This window comes from Mytilus galloprovincialis, chromosome 1 (genome assembly GCF_965363235.1).
Source record: "Mytilus galloprovincialis chromosome 1, xbMytGall1.hap1.1, whole genome shotgun sequence".
Lineage (NCBI taxonomy): Eukaryota > Metazoa > Mollusca > Bivalvia > Mytilida > Mytilidae > Mytilus > Mytilus galloprovincialis.
The window spans coordinates 46,987,764-47,008,341 of record NC_134838.1 but is presented as its reverse complement, the minus strand read 5'-3'; the positions used below and the strand labels follow the sequence as shown (position 1 = coordinate 47,008,341).

The window sequence follows — 20,578 nt, the reverse complement described above, 5'->3', positions numbered from 1 at the left end:
TTTTGGTCTCTTGTGGATAGTTGTCTCATTGGCAATCATACCACATTTTTTTTATATAATTAATCAATCGCGATAAATATATATTACATCTTGATTGTCAATATGCTTGTACACCTTTATATTTGAATAGTTGGCAGAGAATTTTATAAAGGGAAAACAAAGAAGTGGTAATTAAATTGCAGTGTGATATGATAACTAGCTGTAAAATAATACTTTCTAGTAATTGATACAAGCAGATTTTGTCTTCTGATTTCTTTACGTAAACATTTTTTTTATTCATTGCGGTATAACTGTGCTAAATTAGAAAACATTTTAAGGAAAACATATGTAACTGTAAGTTTGATGTTGTTACATGTAGCTATTTGATATTTTGAGGGTAACAAAATTTGATTCCATTCATAAGATACAAGGGATCTCAGAATTCTCCAAATTACTCTGAATCAGTTTTAAAACAAAATTCATAAGAGATATCTACAGTTTAGAATGGAAACGACTTTAAGTTATCACATAAACATTGAAAGTAATGTTTTTTTTTAAATAGTTGCTCTTAGTAAGGTATCTAGTACGAAACAAACCAGCTCTACGTCGGGTAATATGAAACGAAAAGGGAATAGTCCAAAACCAGGAGGGGGCGGAGGTGGAGGTGGAGGTGGAGGTGGAGGTTATAGTTCGGGAGGAGGAGGTTTGTATAATTTGAAGTGGATAATTTATTACCATTGTTTACATTGACTTATAATGGTTTACTTTTATAAATTGTTATTTGGATGGAGAGTTGTCTCATTGGCACTCACACCTCATCTTCCTATATCTAAATATTGTATGTCACTCCGAACATTTCTAGCTGTCACGTGAATCGATAAATGATGTTGCCAATGTTATATGGTCTGTATGTTTACAATTGAAATGGGAAAGTTGACAGAACTGTGTAAAGCTGCATCTGTCATGTTTATGAAATAAAAGTGTAGTTTTGGTTTGAGTCGGCAAAACAAATTTACTGTTAAGAGAATGTAGTGTATTCTTTACAATTTTTATAAACGGGTAGTGTGAATTCTCTTTTTCCTTTTAACAATTGAGGTATTTTTGTTTCGTTATTTTTGTCATCACAAACAATAATTACCAATGATTTAAATATAGTAAATGCATTAAAAAAAATGGAATATGATCCATCTTATATTTGATGGTAGACTTGAGCATTTGATCTGATTCGAAGGAGTTCGTTCCAATTTTTACTATTCTAGATTAAATTGATAAATTATATAAAATAAAGGAGATTTGAGGTTTTCTACAAAGAGACAACAATTCAATGACAATTTCTAGTTTTTAAAGAAAATGCAACGAAAATCAATACGGACAGACAGACATTGATAAAACAGTTGGTTTTTTTTTCAATATGACATTGTCTTAGGTATTGACTGAATTTTAATCAGGAGCAGGAAATGTAATACATGGTTCACGGTGAAAATATGAACCAAAAAAAAAAAAAACAACAGATCAAGGCAGTACATGTTTTGACCAGGCATATGTGAATCAGATAACAAGTATTAATACAAACGCAGTATTACTGTCGCCCAAAGTCTGAAGACAACAAGTTTTTAGGTAGGAAAGACACCTTTTTCGTGAAACTTTTGACAAATCAGAAACTTTCGATTATTGAATTGAATCGGAGATGTATACAGTACCTCTTAAATATTTCTCAATAAATATGGGAAGTTCGTTAAGGGAAAGGTGCAATTATAATTTATCATAAAATTAAGATTATTTAGCGACATCCAAGCTGTGAAGTAGACAAACCTTTGTCTTACTTTGTACATGTAACTTGTAGATTCTAGTTCAATTTTGAATGATATAAAACATTATTTTCAGGTGGTGGAGATCCACATTTTATGTTGAAGATTAATGGTATAGAATTCCCGATATGCTTTGATGTCGATACACGTGACGGAGATGTTATCCGGATGTTAAAAGATCCAATCGCAGGTACGCATTGTCAATTGGCAGCAACTGCTTAAAGTGTTTTGATAAGGTGCAGGATGAACAAACCAACAACCATATCACACTTTTTCTCAATGCACACACATTTTAATTGCTAACGAACATCTATAATACATTTATAAACTGTTTTAGATTCGTGGATTGACGAATTGGGGTGTGAAAAAAAGAGAAATGAAATTTGCAGGGGTGGAGTATGTATCTTTTATCTTCTCTCTCTCTTTACAGATCGACAAATAATCTAATTTACTTTCTTGGTCGACAAACCAATTGCTGTTTTGGTCGACACATCATGTGGTATATTGGTCGACGCATCATGTGGTTTATTGGTGGACACATCATGTGGTTTCATGGTCGACACAGCATTAAGATTATTTTTGGTCGATACATCACTTTTTACATTTACATGACACAAATATTCCTTCGCTTCCTGTCCTTTATTTCTCTTCGTTTTTTAAACAGGTATAACCATAAACGCTGGCATTGTAAGATCAACAATGAAAAAGAAAGATGGAGAGTTTAAAACATTCATTGGAGAAATTGTTATACTGGCACCTGCTTCACGAATTCATATAAAACCAGACAAAATAACATTTAACGGAGATGAAAAATCCTAGATTGATGAAGGCATCTTTGAAATGGAAGGAAGTAAAATCCACATTTATGGAAATGCACTTCATGAAAGATCAGTATATATAGGTTTTGAGAATAACGTTAGTATTGAAATCCGCCGACCTTTGAAAGACGGTACTGAACGTGATGTAAGCTACCTGAACATGTACATCGATAACGAAAAAGGAGTATCGAATATGGCTGGTGGTATCTTAGGTAAGATTCCTAAAATCATCATTTTAACCGTCAAAGAAGATCTTGGTCCGATTCTACATATTATGTTGTTCAAGATTTTCAACCAAATGTTAACATGAAAACGAGTTCTGTATTAACTTTGACAAGACCGCCTATAATCATCAAGTTATATTCTATTGTTAATTTTTGGTCTGGTCTGCTTCACTTTTAATTTTGTTTTGAGATCTGGACCGCTGTGTACAGATTAATGGCAAATTTCAAAAAATGTCTTGTTTCTTGATTCAACATACCGACATACAAATTTAATTGGAATAATAATATCATATAAATATAAATGTATATGTATAACATAGAAAAAAAATAAGATTTTGGTTAAAATCATGAGCAGGACTGTTCAAAAACAGACGACCGCAGTCCTGGTATATAGCAGTCACAAAAAGGGCAGATCTAGGATCAAGTTAATTTGGTTGTCAACTGCTTTTTAATGACTTGAAAACTATTGATGTCTGACGGACTTTTATCTTATAAGGATGTAAAGGATACCATTTTTGAATTCATAATTCGTTCTTATTTTCGAAATCAAAGGTCGAAAAATTGTCAGATGATAGATTTTTTTATCTTTTAACAGTCCACCTCAAAAAGTTTCAAAAAGTTTTCGAAACGTTCTCAGGTGTACCTTTAAAATGCCATCGGATGTAATATCAATATTCTTACTGGATGTGGCAGTGTATTTATACATTCTTTACATATGTAGAGCTAAATGAATATCATATTTAAAGTTCTATACTGCCGAATGGCTAAAGATACTTAACCTTTTAGTTGGTGTAATATGACAATATTAACAATTTAAAGTCATAGACGCTTTTGAACTTTTCGTGAAAATAATTGTCACTGATAACAGTGTCGTTGAAGCATATTTTAAGGTTTTGTTTTTAATTATTACATTTTGTTTACATTTCAGGTGAGTTTGTTCATAAAAAGACAACTCTCTTTAAGATCAGTCTGGACAAAAGAGGAAGACAACATGGGCACTTTAGAGAAACAGAAAATACGAATAAAACTCATTTTAATGCCATTCTTCACAAGAAGCCAGATATAATTACTGGCGAAATGGTCTTGTGTTGGAATGTCTACAAGAAAACGGAAGGACTTCTAGCTAGTGACCTGAAACATTATTTTATTTCTGATATTGCTTCTACATAATTACATTTGTATAATAACCAATATTATATCTTTGTAAATACAAATATGCTAACTTCCATCAATTCATTTTTGATGGGAAGGATTTTGATGACAATGTCATTCATATTCACTGAACAACGTTTCAGTAATGAACCAAATATTGGCCGTTTTATGTTTGTCAACAAGCGTTTAAAGGAACCCATTTTAGTAAGGTTTTATATAGATTTATCAACAATTCCTTTAATAACCAACTTTTCCTTGGCTTTTGTTTATTTCCGAGAAACTTCACATTTTGGATTTTCTTCGAGTAGGGGAGATAAGAGAAGTTTCATCGGCAATTTGTTCTTAAGCTAAAAGGACGTGTTAATAATGACTGTCTAATGGGCGAAATTTGTTATCTCTAAAACTGCGGTGTACCAACAAATATCTAAGAATAATCACTTGTGAGTCCTGTAAAACTCTTGGTGATCAACTTAAGGGCATATCCAACAGGTTTTGCTTAAAATTCGGATTTGTGGAAGTATTATTCCTCTCGACAGATATGCACAACTTTTTTGTTTTAAAAGATAAACACAAGCTGTTTTTTGTTAAATTATTTACAAGTTCTCCTTATATAAGTATTCTATAAACTTATAAAATATTTTGTTTAGAAATAACTAAAGTTTATAAAATGTTCATGAATGTAGAAAAAAATGTCATTTTTTGCTGTATATTATCAAATTAAAAAAAATTGCATCATTGACTTTTTCATGAAATTTGGTACAAATAATCTTCATACGTAATAAAACCGAATGTTATTTTAAACATGAACTCGTTTAAAAGTTAAATCCGTTTGAATGATAAAAATCAGTCGAAAATGTATCTTTTCCCGATATGTGACAGTTGCCACTGCTGGTGGACGTTTCGTCCCCCAGGGTAGCACCAGTCCAGTAGTCAGCACTTCGGTGTTGACATGAATATCAATTATATGGTCATTTAAATAAATTTCCTGTTGACAAAACTTTAAATTTTTTCGAAAAACTAAGGATTTTCTTATCCCAGGAATAGATCACCTTAGCCTTATTTGGCACAACTTTTTGGAATTTCGGGTCCTCTTCAACTTTGTACTTGTTTGGCTTTATAACTATTTCGATCTGAGCGTCACTGATGAGTCTTATGTAGACAAAACGCGCGTATGACGTATTTTGAAATTATAATCCTGGTACTTTTGATAACTATGACGTCGCGAAAAATAACATTTTACGTTAGCAACGTCATTACCTCCCCTGTAACTGTAACATATGCCCATATGCATTTTTATATAATAATTAGTAACATTGACAATAATTATCTTATTATATCATGGTTTGATGTCGACTATAATTTCATATGCTATTTTATATATTTGTATATTTTAATGATATCGATCCATCACTTCACTTTAATACATTTTTATATATAAATGACATTAACGAATAAACATTATCAAAATACAAGTGTATAGATTTCGACATGTTGCGTTGTAACCACTGACACGATCTCCAGTAATTATGTAATTTTTACATCTGTTTAAACATCATTGTGCCTTTGTGATTTGCATAATTTTTACTATGGCAGGGAATTTCAAAATTTAAGACAAAAATACATCGATATACGAATGTAATCTTTTATTAATTTAGTTTTTAATGTCTGGAGCTGGCATGTCAGTAACTGCTAGTAGTCCGTTGTAATTTATGTATCATTGTCATTTTGCTTAGTTTCTTTTGTTTGTCTATTTTGACATCGGACTCAGTGGAACTTATTTTAGAATGGGTTTTACTGTGCGAATTGCTGTGAGTTTGTTTTCTTCTACATTGGCTAGTGGTATCGGGGAGGGCTGATATCCCACAAAACATATTAAACTCTGCCGCATGTTTGTGACTGTCCCAAGTCAGGAGCCTTTGGCCTTTGTTAGTCTTGTATGTTTTTAATTTTAGTTCATTTATATACTTCGGAGTAAAGTATGATGTCCATTATCACTGGAACAGTAGGTCCGGGACCACAATTGTCGTTCACGAATATAGTCCCTAGTGTTGACAGTGGGTTTTCTGCCAATATTTTTCATACCCCTTCCAAATTTATTTCTCCATGTTTTATGCCTCAAATTGGAAGTAGGGGGGGGGGGGGGTGAAATTACACTGTAAAAAAATTGGGGTCCAGAATTTTAAAGGAAAGTAGTGATTTGATCCAGCTGGAAAAGGTTAAAAATTAGCACTTCGGAAGCTGTCAAAAGATTTCAAGACACCCTAAACATAAAAGTGTCCATATTTTTAGTTAGAGCCGATGAAGTTCTCTATAATTTTGATAAAATTTGTCCCAAAAGTAGTAGAACACACTGTAAAAATTTCATTGAGAAAGCGCAGGTGGGATTTTTTTAATTTTCATTTATGTTCTAAAAGAAATGCACTACGAATTAATTGTGTTCTCGGACCAGTACACATTTTTGTTTAGGGGCCAGCGGAGAACCATCTCCGTGTGCGGGATTTTCTCGCTGTGCTGAACACCCATTGGTGGCATTCGGCTGTTTTCTGCTCTTTTGTTTTGTTTTTGACTCTTTGACACATTCCCCAATGGTCATTTTCATTCTCAATTTAATTTTTATTAATAAGAAAAGCAGGAATGAAAATGAAGAGTGGGCAATCAAAAGAAAAAAGTCGAAGATAGAAGACACGGAGGTAAATAATCGAAAAATATATCAGCAACTAATGTTAGCAACTACAATGTATAGGTACCGTAAGAGTTTTATAACTTACTTACTTACTTACTGCCCTTGTACGCCATTGGCGTGTAGGGCAGTAACGAAGATTTTCCACTTTTGTCTGTCGTTGGCAGTTTTCTGTAGTGTGCCCCATGTCTGTTGGTATTTACTAGCCTCTGCCTCTACAGTTCTTCTCCATGTCATTTTGGGTCTTCCTCTCTTTCTTTTACCTTCTGGGGTCCAATGGAGTGCTGTCTTTGTGATATCCTCCTGGTCTTTCCGTAGGACATGCCCAATCCACCTCCAGCGTCTTCTCATTATTGTTGTGGCTATATCTTGTTGTTGGCATCTGATGAAGAGGTCCTCGTTTGAAATTTTATGTGGCCAAAAGATTCGCAGAATCCTTCCTAGACTTCTTAGACAACCCAGGGTCAGTATTGCTGGATGGAAAAACATTACCACATGTTGATACCTTCACATACCTTGGCAGCACTGTTACTACCAATGGTGGCGCAGAATGTGACATCAAAAGAAGACTATCAAAGGCAAGGTCAGCTCTTTACAATCTGCAGGCTGTATGGAGATCTGGTCAATATACCATCCGTACCAAACTCAAACTTTACAGCAGCTGTGTCTTGCCTGTACTTTTGTATGGTTCAGAATGTTGGAGGATGACAGAACAAGACCAAAACAAGCTGTCCGTATTCCATACTAAAAGTCTAAGAGTTTTATAAACAACGAGAATATTCAAACCGGCTTAGAAAGCTATATAAAGCACTAACATTAAATTAAAACAATTCAACAACAAAAAAAAGACGAACGCGCATATATTTAAACACAATAAATATCAGTGTATGGTCAATGTCAGAAAAATATAAACTTTGTTGTATGAGGCTGAGAAACTGGGGAAGGACGAGGTTCTACCGATACCTTCTCCAGTTTTGTGCCGAGTACAAAAAAGTTTATATTTTTCTGACATTGACCTAATATTGATTTTATACTGCAACTTAAATCAATACATTGGTAGCTATTTAACTTGTAACTTTAATTTCAAACGTATTATCATCCTTTGATGAACCTCGTCTGATTGTAGAAAAGGTTATTCATGATGAAATTGACATTGTACAAAATATAGCTGTGTTACTATATTTAGGAAATAAACACAACCAGTTGCAGTATAAACAATAAAACATGTTTGATATAAAGCGACAAACAGGGAAAGGAAAAACCAATGACTTCGAGTTCCTGACTTAGGACAAGCGCACACCACAGCATATGACGGGAATAAACATGTTTGATCCCTACTCCAGTCTAAACTGGGAAAATGGTATAACAGTACAACATAAAAACAGACTGTCAAGATCAGTTTGATCGAAACAAAATATTAAAGACAGAAAGGACTGATTTAGAGTATTCGCAGCTTTAGAAATCTAGCTAAAAGCCTATTACAACTAACGGGAAAAACATGAATCCAACACAATATATCAATCAGTACAATTCTAATTGATTTAGTGTAAAGCATGTGATATTTCAAAATATATAACTCAATATTTTAGCTAGCTATAAAACCCATTATCTACATAAGGAAATGCCTTTTCAAAGACAGGAATATGACACTTGTTATCCATTCGAATTCGTTTGATGAATTTGAGCTTTTGATTTTGCCATCTGATTATGGACTTCCTTTTTTGAATTTTCCTCGGAATTCAGTAATTTTGTTTGTTTACTTTTTACCAGTGATACAAATATTGCGGTCATTGAAATCTATAACACCGCTACTGACACGTGCTTTGTTCAGAACAGGGTTCCGTTTAATTGTATGACCAAATCAATAAGGCAAGCCTTAATTCTAACTTGTTTTTAGTATTATAAATTACGTCAAAGTGGGTGAAATATTTAAAAATTCATATTGTATAGGCTAGGCCTATGTGACTTACTTTAGAAATTCATGTGTTTAGTACAATTATTCTCTGATGAAGAACATTTATTTATCAGGAACTTAAGTACAGGGATCTGTCAATATAAATAAGCAATGGGACATCGCTGATAGCTATAAACACTGTGCGGGACAAATTTGCCATTCCAGGATTGGCAAATCTGACTTTGTCGGTTTACAAGATATCAAAAATATTTTTTGCCCAATTGATAGATAATCAAAAATATTAAATTTCCCCATATGTCCCAACATGTCACCTCTGTCACTGTTGTCACCACAGCTGGTTAAAAGTACATTTCCCATGGGAAATTTAAAAATTCCCATGGGAATACTCGAACTTCCCATGGGAAAAGTTAAAGTTCCCATGGGAAAAAGTACTTTTCCCATGGGAATTTTAAAATTCCCATCAGAACTTTACAGTTCCCATGGGAAAAGAAGAATACAGAGTGTTCCCATGGGAATTTAACTTTTCCGATGGGAACAATTTTTCTTCCGATGGGAACAATTTTTCTTCCCATGGGAACAATTTTTCTTCCCATCGGAACAACTTTTCTTCCCATTGGAACAACTTTTCTTCTCATGGGAAAATTTGTCTACCTATGGGAACAATTTTCTTCTCAATGAAACAGATATCTTATGTATGGAACATGTTTTCCGCTCCTAGAAAAATAAAAATTTGTTGAAAATGCAGGATTTATATTAAGTTATTACAGTATGCAGGTTTTCTACAAAATGTCAATAAAAACTCTGAGTATCCAGTTAAATATGAAGCAATGGCAAGTAAGTTTTAAATAAGTTGTGCGTGTGTGTTGTGAATACAAAATATTCTTTTTTGTATTATTGAACTTATTGGAAAATAGATACTAAATGCTGACTAACTTTTTACCCGGTGCTTAGAAATGACACAATTTTTTTTTATTTTTTATTTTTTTGTACAAAATACAAGTTCCAATAAAACAAAACACTATGACTTTTACCACGATAACATGAGGAGATAATATATTCATTTATAATCTGTATACACGTGCCTAATTAACGGGTTTTGGTTGAATGACCATGAATTTCGTTAAATCACACACAGATGACGATCAATAGAGTGTGGCACGTGTCGTTAAAACATCTACATGGTAAATATCGAAAGGATTTCATTACGGACGAACAGACGAACGGACAGTATATATACACCCAACCTCTATTTTGTTACGGGGGCTTAAAAAATATCAATTCGCTTACGCACACACTTACAAAATATGTACATGCATACTTACTATATATAGTCTGCACGTGCTTGCGTGTGTAAGTTTTCCAGTAATTTGTCAAAAAAACACCTACATATCTCAAAGTTTATTGATATAATGAGCCAAAATATGCAAATCTAGAGAGCTTCGAATGAATGTATTTCTCTGTTCCGCGCACGTTCCGTGTCTGCATTTTATGATAATAATCGTCTGTGAAATTTTAAAAGCCGAAGATTATAAAAAGCCGTAGATTTTTAAAGAGCCGAAGATTTTGAAAAGCCGTAGATTTTGAAATTTAAAGCCGTAGATATTGAAAAGGCAAAGATTTTGAAAAGCCGAATATATTGAAAAGCCGAAGATTTTGAAAAGCCGAAGATATTGAAAAGCCGAAGATTTTGAAAAGCCGAAGATTTTGAAAAGCCGAAGATTTTGAAAAGCCGAAGATATTGAAAAGCCGAAGATTTTGAAAAGCCGAAGATTTTGAAAAGCCGAAGATTATAAAAAACCGTAGATTTTTAAAGAGCCGAAGATTTTGAAAAGCCGTAGATTTTGAAAAGCCGGAGATTTTGAAAAAGCCGGAGATTTTGAAAAGCCGAAGATTTTGGAAGATTTTGAAAAGCCGAAGATTTTTAAAAGCCGAAGATTATAAAAAGCCGTAGATTTTTAAAGAGCCGAAGATTTTGAAAAGCCGTACTAAATTTTGAAAAGCCGAAGATTTTGAAAAAGCCGATGATTTTGAAAAGCCGACGATTTTGAAAAGCCGAAGATTTTGAAAAGCCGAAGATTGTAGAATTTATAATAATCGGCGGGATTGTCAAAGCCGAAGATTTATTTGTATCTATGTATTTCTAAGGGGAAAAAAAATAATAATAATAATCGGGGGGTTCACTGTGGCTTTCCATAAATACCAAAGATGTGATTTTATAATTTGGAATTATTTTTTTAATTTAAAAATAACATAGCTTCATGTGGCACCTGTATCATCACATTAAGTCCATAGTGCGTATTATTGAGGTGGTCATTTGTGGTATTTCTACGGACGTCTTTATTTCAATATTTTGATTCCTTTCGTATTATATTATTTATAGACAGTTTGTGTAGATGAATTACAAGAACAGAAAAAAGTAAAGTGAGGTCATATTATTAGTCTCCGTTGTATTGTTTAAAAAAAACTTAACATTGTTATGAATTAGTGATTTCTGTGACATACATGTACAAGTATCAAATGTACAAGTTTGTTACTTTGAGTATTTTGTTGTGTGACTTATCTTCGATTTTGTTTTGTTTTTTGTTTAGACACATTTTACTTTCAAAAGTAGCATATGAGATTGAACGCAAAATACATAAGATAATAACGAAAATCAAAATAGAAATACATGTAATACAAACTATAAACAAAAACGAAAATGCAATACAATATTTTTGTAATTTGAATTGGCGTGAAAAGTAGGCATTCAGAAATTTATTTGTACGTGAAGTTCTAAATCTTTGTGTAAGTAATTCTGATATAAGATTGCACGTTTCAAAAATTGTTTGACTTTGCTAAAATGAATCCGGTGCATTACGTTTGCGCGCATTACCATTACATTTGCGCGCAAAAATCATTACGTTTGCGCGCAGCTTTTCATTACTATTGCGCGCATTTATTTGACAGGTAAACTCAGGCAAGCTTAGGCAATAACTCTTATTTATCTATGAATTTATTCAATTATTTTAATTAAAAGTACCCTTTCCGTTAGACTAAATCACCTACTCACCCACGAGGATGTAGAAGTTGGATACAAGCAGGATAGGTCGGTTGCATTATATTCTATCAATCCGGAAATTTTTATACTCATCACATACTAATGAATTTCTCCCCCGATTTGCTATAAAAAAACTTCAAATGTTCGTTACTTAACAAAACTTTACAATCTAACTTACAATAAATTATTTACGAATTTTAAAGAGATCACTATTCGGGGTACTTGAGCACCCTGAAAAATTCGCAATGAAGTTACATGTATGCCTTAAGTTATAACAGAATTTATCATGCACACTTTATATTTTGTCTTAGAATACAATATGAACAATATATGATTAAAATATATTTTCAAAGTTAATAAAATTTTATATTATTCATATTTCATTATCATGATTATATACCCTTTTTTACCTGAGTTTACCTGTAAGATAAATGCGCGCAAATGTAATCAAAAGCTGCGCGCAAACGTAAAACATTTTAATCCCCAAATGCGCGCAAACGTAGTGCGCCCAATGAATCATTGAAAGGTCACTGTGAGCAACCAGGCTCAAGCTAGCAGCCACTCGCTAGCAGCCACTTTGCTAGCAGCCAGTTTTCAGATATGTCTATAAACCCAAAAGTTGCATAAGATTCAAACGTACTTTAAATGTTTTTATCAATCATGTAATCACAAAATAATCTGTTTTTATATATGAGTGAGCAGCCGAAGACACTATTTAATGTTTTTTTTTTAATTTACATGTAATTTCCTGTTCATTACTTTATTCGCTTTTCATATACCAAACAGCGTGCTGCGCGCAATTTTTAATAGTGTATGAAGAATAGTAAATAGCTATGCAATTATTTAAATGCTGACAAAATTGTTGTTACATGACATCGACTTTTCCTAAAGAAAACAATTTTGTGATATTGTAAGAAATAGCTTTCCATAGTCTCGGCATCCTGTCAAGTAGTTCCTAAAAAGTATCAATAGTTTTGCATTACAAGAATAGAAAATTGCACTCGTGCTTTGATATTTTTTTGTCAGATATATTTGTTTTGACAAAAGATTCTACTTCTGAACAAGCGGAATGCGATCACATTTGATCATACGAAAGGTTTATTTGTTGTACTTAATGTATGGTGTGCACGGAAAATATAAATTAGTAATTTATAAAAGAAACCTACCTTTGGACCTATGGTGAAATTTTCCCACCTGAGCCATTTGACCCTCTTTACACTCTTTTAAAAATTGGCGTAAAGCATTTTTTTTAAATCTAACTTTGGACCCATGGTGTGAACAAACCATGAGTTGTCCCACCTAAACCTTTTGGCCCATTGGACCTTAGACCATTACCTATCATTTGCACCAAGTGGGTAAAAAAGTATTGCCGTAGGGAATTTTTGACAGACTTTTGAAAATTTGGGGTAGGCATATTTGACCCTTAAGACCTAAGTTCGGACCTATGGTGAAGACAAACTATGAGTTGTCCCACCTGGACCTTTTGACCCATTGGACCCTAGCCCATTACCTACGATTTCCACCTAGTGGCTAAAAAAGTATTGCCGTAGGGAATTTTTTACACTCTTTTAAAAATTGGCGTAAACCATTTTTTTTTAAATCTAACTTTGGACCCATGGTGAAGACAAACCATGAGTTGTCCCACCCAAACCTTTTGGCCCATTGGACCTTAGACCATTACCTATCATTTGCACCTAGTGGGTAAAACAGTATTGCCGTAGGGAATTTTTGACAGACTTTTGAAAATTTGGGTTAGGCAAATTTGACCCTTAAGACCTAAGTTCGGACCTATGGTGAAGACAAACTATGAGTTGTCCCACCTGGACCTTTTTCCCATTGGACCCTAGCCCATTACCTACGATTTCCACCTAGTGGCTAAAAAAGTATTGCCGTAGGGAATTTTTTACACTCTTTTAAAAATTGGGGTAAGGCATATTTTTAAATCTAACTTTGGACCCATGGTGAAGACAAACCATGAGTTGTCCTACCCAAACCTTTTGGCCCATTGTACCTTAGACCATTACGTATCATTTACACCTGGGCATTTGGCTAATTTGACCTTAAATTATTACATATCAATGTGCCTTTGTGAAAGAAAAAAAAAAAAAAGCCACATAATAATCCCAAGGTATGTCTGATCAGAGAGAGAATAAGGCTCAGGAGGTAGAAATCTTTAGTTGCCGGTACCCAGAATATAAATCATTCATTTATTTATATGAGTATACCGAGGAGTGGGTGTCTTTGAAGGTGCTGGTAGCACCTAAGATCAGACCGGCTTCGTCGTTGAATTGCCGACCACGTGCACGCCTCAAGTAAAGTCCATCACCATAGGTGATCCGGGCGTTAGGGGGTTTGAGGTAGATATCGTTACCACTGGGATTCACTGTGCAAATAAACTCACCATAGATACCAGAATTAAAATATCTTAAAATTTCAAATGCATCCACCACGTTTCAGGTAAAATCATGATCCCAATACCTTGTTGACGGGTACACCACCCAAAGCAATCAAGTCTCCAATACCCAAGGCAGATAGAATGGTTTTAGATACCATGTGAAATGCCCTCATTGCCAACCCTACGAACATGGGTAGGTATCCACCTACTTTTTGCATGTTTTCCTTTATCTGCGTGGTTCTCAGCTCCAGATTCATAACACCAGTTCCTTTTTGGAGAAGCTTGGTAATCTTTTGAACCTGCCGAGAAGTGAGCCACATCTTGTGTTCGCATTACAGGTTTGCATGGGACAAACAAATGGAGAATTGACAACCTTTCTTGGCAGCATAGTGTAGTTTATTTACCTGACATTTCAAACCATTATCGTGATAAGTCATTTATTTATTCCCTTAGAAGATGAAAATGGATAGTGAGGTGTTCGCCGCGGAGTTTGATGGGGTCACTATCCTGATCGGTGAGATAAGTCCACATGCGGTTGATGGTTTTCAGGGTCACTGGTAAGTACAACAGTTTTTTTTGGGGGGGTTCGTCATACCAGGATCGACACCGGGAACGAAACTGTAGATGGTGGATTACTGCTTTCCATTAACATAGCTCCAATAGATAATACCGCTATTATGCTGATGATGTTGATGCTACTAACAATGTGTTCCCCTTCTGTATAGCCCTATCGTGGGTGTAAAATTGCCGTTCTAATCCCAAGACGCTGTTGTGGCTATTTGTAAAGTTGAAATCTACTTCGTAGTGCCTGGCGAGAGTTAGTGTTGCTCTTAGGGTTTTCCGATTTGCATCGATAATGATTTTGGCTTTGTGTTTGTTGAGCCGCAGCTGTCGCTGTATTTCATCGTTGATGCCATTTACTCACTTGTGTGAATGTTGGGGATGTAGTATACGTAGTAGGTCTCATGATTTACCAATGACATCTTATAATCCTTTCAAATTTTTAGTGGATTGAAGCGGGTATGAATTTGGCTATGGTTCTCGGATACTATGAACGAGACCTCCTGCTTTGGATCGGTTTTACTTACGAATTGCTGCAAAATAATGTTGTTCAATTATTTTCAGGCTTCAAACACGACGTTCATCTTCTGTCCGTCAGATTCGAAGTAAAGAACTCTGTCGGATATTACAAGTGCAAATGCTTTGGTGTTGGCGGAAACATAGCGCTCGAATTCGGCTCGTATCTGGATGTCCACCGTGGATTCTTTCAGCCGCTCGGACTGACAAACAGCGGCTATAAGCCTGTGAAATCATAGGTATCGGTGTTGACGCCGCCGTTACTGAGGAAGGCGACCATGTTGTAGAATTTCTTTCTGAAGTCTGCAGCCTCCTTGAACACTCTGGCAACCCTATTTTGGGTGAAACCGGCATTAAATACGACGTCTGGGTAGAGTTCAGGGTTGACAGTAATACGGATGTTCCGCAATAGACAGTGATCGCACACGCGGCGTCATGGGTCTTATCCACACTTTTGTCGGTTTGGATGGCAACGATGGTATATCTAGGCTTTTAAGTACCACTTGTGGCAGATAGGCGCCAGTTGAATTATGTGTTTTTGGGAACGGTGATAGAATCACACTGCCTCATGCGAAATCCACAGTCGATTTTACTTTTACTTTGTATGGTTTTATACAGCCGCATCTTGTTTTCGTCTGATGGAGTGATGTGAAGAACGAACCAAGAGATCTGACTCAGAATATTTTTTGCCACATCGTTGACATCGGCGTCTGAATCACGCGCACTGGTGACAATGCATGCTTTAATACGTATACGATCTTGGTGTAGTTGTCTGAAAAGCCGAAAATATGTCTCAGGGGTATGGTGAATGAAAAAGCTCCTTTGTTGGCAGGTTTGGGGATAATATTACCATGACGTGCTGCGAACCCTGTGTTTTCGTTCTCGGCTTCGGTAGATGAATCCTTGCACCACAGCTGGTTGAGACCTTGGGATTTGGAGAAATCGTCCTGATAAATAAAAATTCCCAACATGGTAGTGGCAACGCCTGGGTTATTGATATGTTCGATTAGCTGGCCTGAGAGAAGAGATACATGATTCAATTATGAATTAGAGACACTAGATCTGCATCAGCATATGCACTACCGTCGTTCTTTTGCAGTTGCCCGTCTACCAAAAGATAACTTTCAGCGGGATGGAGTAATAAGTCTTGGGTTTCGATATTGATTAGGATATCAGTTCACCTTGATTATTCAGGTTGGCACCAGCTTGAGGTTCGTATTCATGAACCTGATAAATCGCTGGAGACTTTCATCGAAAGTCAATCCTTCGGTGATTGTAAGGATGTCAGACATAATGTATGTATTGTTAGCGTTGACGAAGTCGTAGATGGTTTATACCACTTTACCAACCACATGGTCGACGGTTTAGGAGGCCCCTTTTTCAACACCTTTCAAGGCTACTGTGTCAAACAGTCCTCCACCACCGTAGTCGCACTTTCGTGCGTAACCTTTTTTTATTTGCAACATTTATTTATAGGATGCTACGATGAAGCGCCTTATATTCCTCAATGCTGATATGTCTACCCTTTTTCATAGCATCAATAATCGACACAATTTCGTTGCGCACACCATTATTTCCTGCTCGGTAAGCTGCAGCACACAGTTCCAAGCGATCGAGAAGCTGCTTGAAGTTGGCAGGACGAAACACGGCTGGCAGCCCACTGCCATACTTATCCCTCTGGTAGATATGGGATACGATTTCCTTCCTTGTAACTCTTGTTCGCCTACGCGGTTTTCAAGAGGGTGGAATTGCCTTAATACATGGCACCGGAACTTTTCAGGATCTCTGCAAAGTCGTCAAGGTCGTCAGCGTCGAACGAAGCTGATTTCTTTTTCACCATGAGTTCCCAGAGGCCAAGGGTTTCTTTGTACCTCACACCATCCACGGAAATATCAGCGCCGTCAAAAGTAACTGATGAACTTCAGATGAAGAAACCATCGTTTTCAGATCGCAATCCAAGGGTGTGGTCGGCGGAAGAAGTCATACTGAGCTGCAAATACTGCTAAGTTCGAGGTCCGAGGACGGTGTCTGTAGATGGTGCAATGGGTAGAGGGTCGGCAAACTCGGGCGTTGGAGGAGGAAGGGCTGGCACAACTGGAGGTGTGAACGCTTCCGATTGCCTCGAACGCCCCCATAGTGTTGGTGTGAATACCAAGTCTACCCAGGTCGATCGATTATATGCGATGATTCAAGCGTGGGTCGAATGCCCATCGTCTGAAGATTCCAGTGTCTGAGATATAGTTTTTTACGTCTTTTCGCGGTTTGTATCGGTGATTGCACTGATGACCGAAAATAGTCTTGGCGGGGATTTGGGTTGTTGTCGGCGTTGGGATCTTTCATTATGTATATAGCCAATTCAACAGACTTTCATCCATATCGGGACATAAATAATGAAACACAATCCAACCACACTTGTAAAACAGTCTTTCTACCTTGCGCGGGGCTGACTCAAATTTACATTTGCAGGGCCATTCGTATTTCTTAGGCTGGGGATCGAACTCTAGCTCCAGTTCCTTTTCAATCACTGACAATGAATACTCTAGGAACTCTGAATCCTTGTACTTCGAGGGGTTATCTTTGTAACAATTCATTATCGATACGTATACTATACCTATAAAACTCATCAAATTGCATCGATATTTTCTAGTGTTGTCAAATCGTACACTTTTGCCTAACCGGTTACTCGGATAATCGTTCGACCGATTAACCGGTTAACCGGTATAGTTTAAATTGGGGTTTGAAAGCCTTATCAATAGTACCCTACACATAGATATAAGATGTGGTATGAGTGTCAATTTGACAACCTTTCATCCAAATCATAAATTTACGCTTTTAGAATTGAATATTGTCCTTTGGCATTATAAGGTTGTCTTTGAGGATTCCTGGCGAAGTTTGACTTTTAATAATGAAATACATCGTATCAACAATAGCGTCTGTACCAACTTCAGATTGAAAAATAAAAAAAAAAACTTCTTGATCTCGTAGAATTGAATATGTCTGAAACCTATTATTCTTTCCTTTTCTCTTGTTGTCTCCGAAAATAATATGGAGTGTTTCAATTTGAAATGATTAATTATAAAAAAGAAGATGAGGTATGATTGTCAATGAGACAATTCTCCACCAGAGACCAAAATGACACAGAAATTTATAACTATAGGTTACCGTACGACCTGTTTCTTTGCTTTGTTTGCTTGTTTCTTTGAGCATGTTACTACTATCGAGTATACATTGAGTACATTCACTTAGCATTTCGTTTAAAGTAAGTCTAAGTATTGCACGACGGAGGTTGCACATTTAGATGTAGGTCTACACAAAATTAGATCAAAAACGAACCAATGAAGTAAATCTTAACATTTAATCGCATTACTGATTTAAAGTTACTGTTAAAAAAACATGTATACTAATTATGTTTCTTTAAGATCCTGCCCCGAGCTGAGAGACAAGTTCTAATTAATTTAATGTTTTTAGGATTAACAATAGCAATCAATATACTGAACAATTGATAATGATCTGTCTAATTAATTACCACGACAATAAAACATAACTATTTAATGATTTCAATACAAATTTATATCAAATCTACCAAAATTGAAAAAAAGTCCGGTTAACCGGTTAGCGATTTTGGTATTCGGTATTCGGTCGTTCGACCGGTTAACCGGTTAACCGGTTAACCGTTGACAACACTAATATTTTCCATATGCCTTGGTGCTTTTAATATCGATGGTTACAAATTCATAGGTTTTTGACCAGCAATGCTTACACTGAATGTCAAACTATTCCTTGGTGAGATTGTTGCAGTGATCTCGTCGGATTTGTTCGAAATTCTTAGCATCCTGCTAGAAGAAGCATAGGACGTTGGCATTCTCCCGGATCGACTGGCGGGGCACTTGAAGTAGTAGTTCTGTCACAATTAAAAACAATCATTGTGTAGCGACCACTCACGTAGTAGTCTTCATTTGCTAAGCATCAAGTCGTCGAACACAGTGAGTTTTGGTCGAGTTTCCGGGGCTTAGGTCATCGCTCCTTTGCTCAAAGAAAAAGTTTCGATACCACTCGGGTGTCGTGGTGGTGGTAAGGCGTTGACCACATCGATCAACGAGTAGGGTGACTTGCCTTTGCACTGTACGAGGTCTAGGATATCTTCCTTAGTGAAGCCTGTTCCCAGCGCTTGCTGTAACAGCCGGTAGATGGGCTGGTGAAGCGATTTCCCGAAGACGTACAATTGATCGTACTCGAGTCATCCATCGCACAGGATTATGTTGTTCAACAGCGTTGTCTTACCACAGTCCGACTTCCCAATGATATACCTTCCGATTGCGGCAGGAGGTAGCGATTGCTCCTGTTGGGGGCGTTGGCACTGTAGGAAATGTCTTCGACGTTCATTTATTTTAAAAAAATAGCGATGAACTTTTGCTTCAAATGTCATAGGAAGACGGACATAGTTAACCCCAGTGAGGTAATGACCAGGAACGGGCGACGGAGAAAAGTTGGAAATTGTAAGGTATGCGGTGCCATGAAGTCTCAGTGTGTTGTTGCAACTGGTGCAGGGTTCATAGACAATCTAATCAACCGATCACCCATGGAAATGCATCTACTCGGCCACAACTTTACCGGGCCAGCGCCTGCTCCCTGGTGCACCCAGAAAAGCTTGGTCAAACCACATTAATCGAGTTTACTAGGCTGCATATCACCACGATCTCTGTTATGTCCAGCACAAGGATAAAACCGCCCGTTACTCCATCTGTGGCAAAGCTATGCTAGCCTCGCTTAACACCATTGCCAACCCTCCCACACGCGAACGCATGGACCACAGTATCATCGGACCAATCATCGATACCAAAACTCGATTTGGTCTGAGTATTTAGAAAATAAAAGTTCGCTGGACCGATGATTTAGCGGAGGAGGTGCACAAACCAGTTCGATGCACGTTTAAAAAACGCGGTGTAGTAGTGTGGTTTGGATGAGACCTGGGCGGCCGACCTTGTTGATATGAGTGTTTTTTTGCAGGGACAACAAGGAAAATAAATTCAACCAGGGTATTATCGATGTCTTCTCCAAAAATGGCTGACTGACACCACTCAAGAACAAGAAGGGGTTGACGGTTCGGAATGCCTTCCAAACGGTATTAAAATTACGTGTGCCAAAGAAACTATGGACAGACAATGGTACTGAGTTTGACAACAAGGATGTAAAGCAGCTGCTTCAAAAGCATGGTATAGAGCGTATCGAGCCTAACTCCACCGACCGTTGGAACTGCAACATGTTCAAATACTTTTCAACCAAATCCATGCGCACCTATATCGATGTCCTGGACGATCATGTTCGCCAGTACAATACCATCAAGCACCGCTCCATCAAGATGACCCCCGTCGCCGCAAGTCACAAGGAGCATGCAAACAAGGTGTATTGGAACCTTTACGGCAGCATACCTCCAATAAAACCACCGCGATTTCTTACTGGCGACCAAAAAAAATGTATATTCGAGAAGGGATA

The 20,578-nt window shown here is 36.5% G+C and overlaps 1 protein-coding gene and 1 long non-coding RNA gene across 2 annotated transcripts in view; both read left to right on the top strand.

Annotated features, from left to right (window-relative positions):
* Positions 1-20,578, top strand: part of LOC143076071 (inter-alpha-trypsin inhibitor heavy chain H3-like) — a 162,316-nt gene that overhangs the window by 14,618 nt on the left and 127,120 nt on the right. The window lies entirely within an intron of this gene.
* Positions 1,862-5,453, top strand: LOC143076106 (uncharacterized). The gene is made up of 3 exons (XR_012978528.1): positions 1,862-1,977; positions 2,452-2,817; positions 3,758-5,453. It is a non-coding gene; the product is annotated as an uncharacterized LOC143076106 (long non-coding RNA).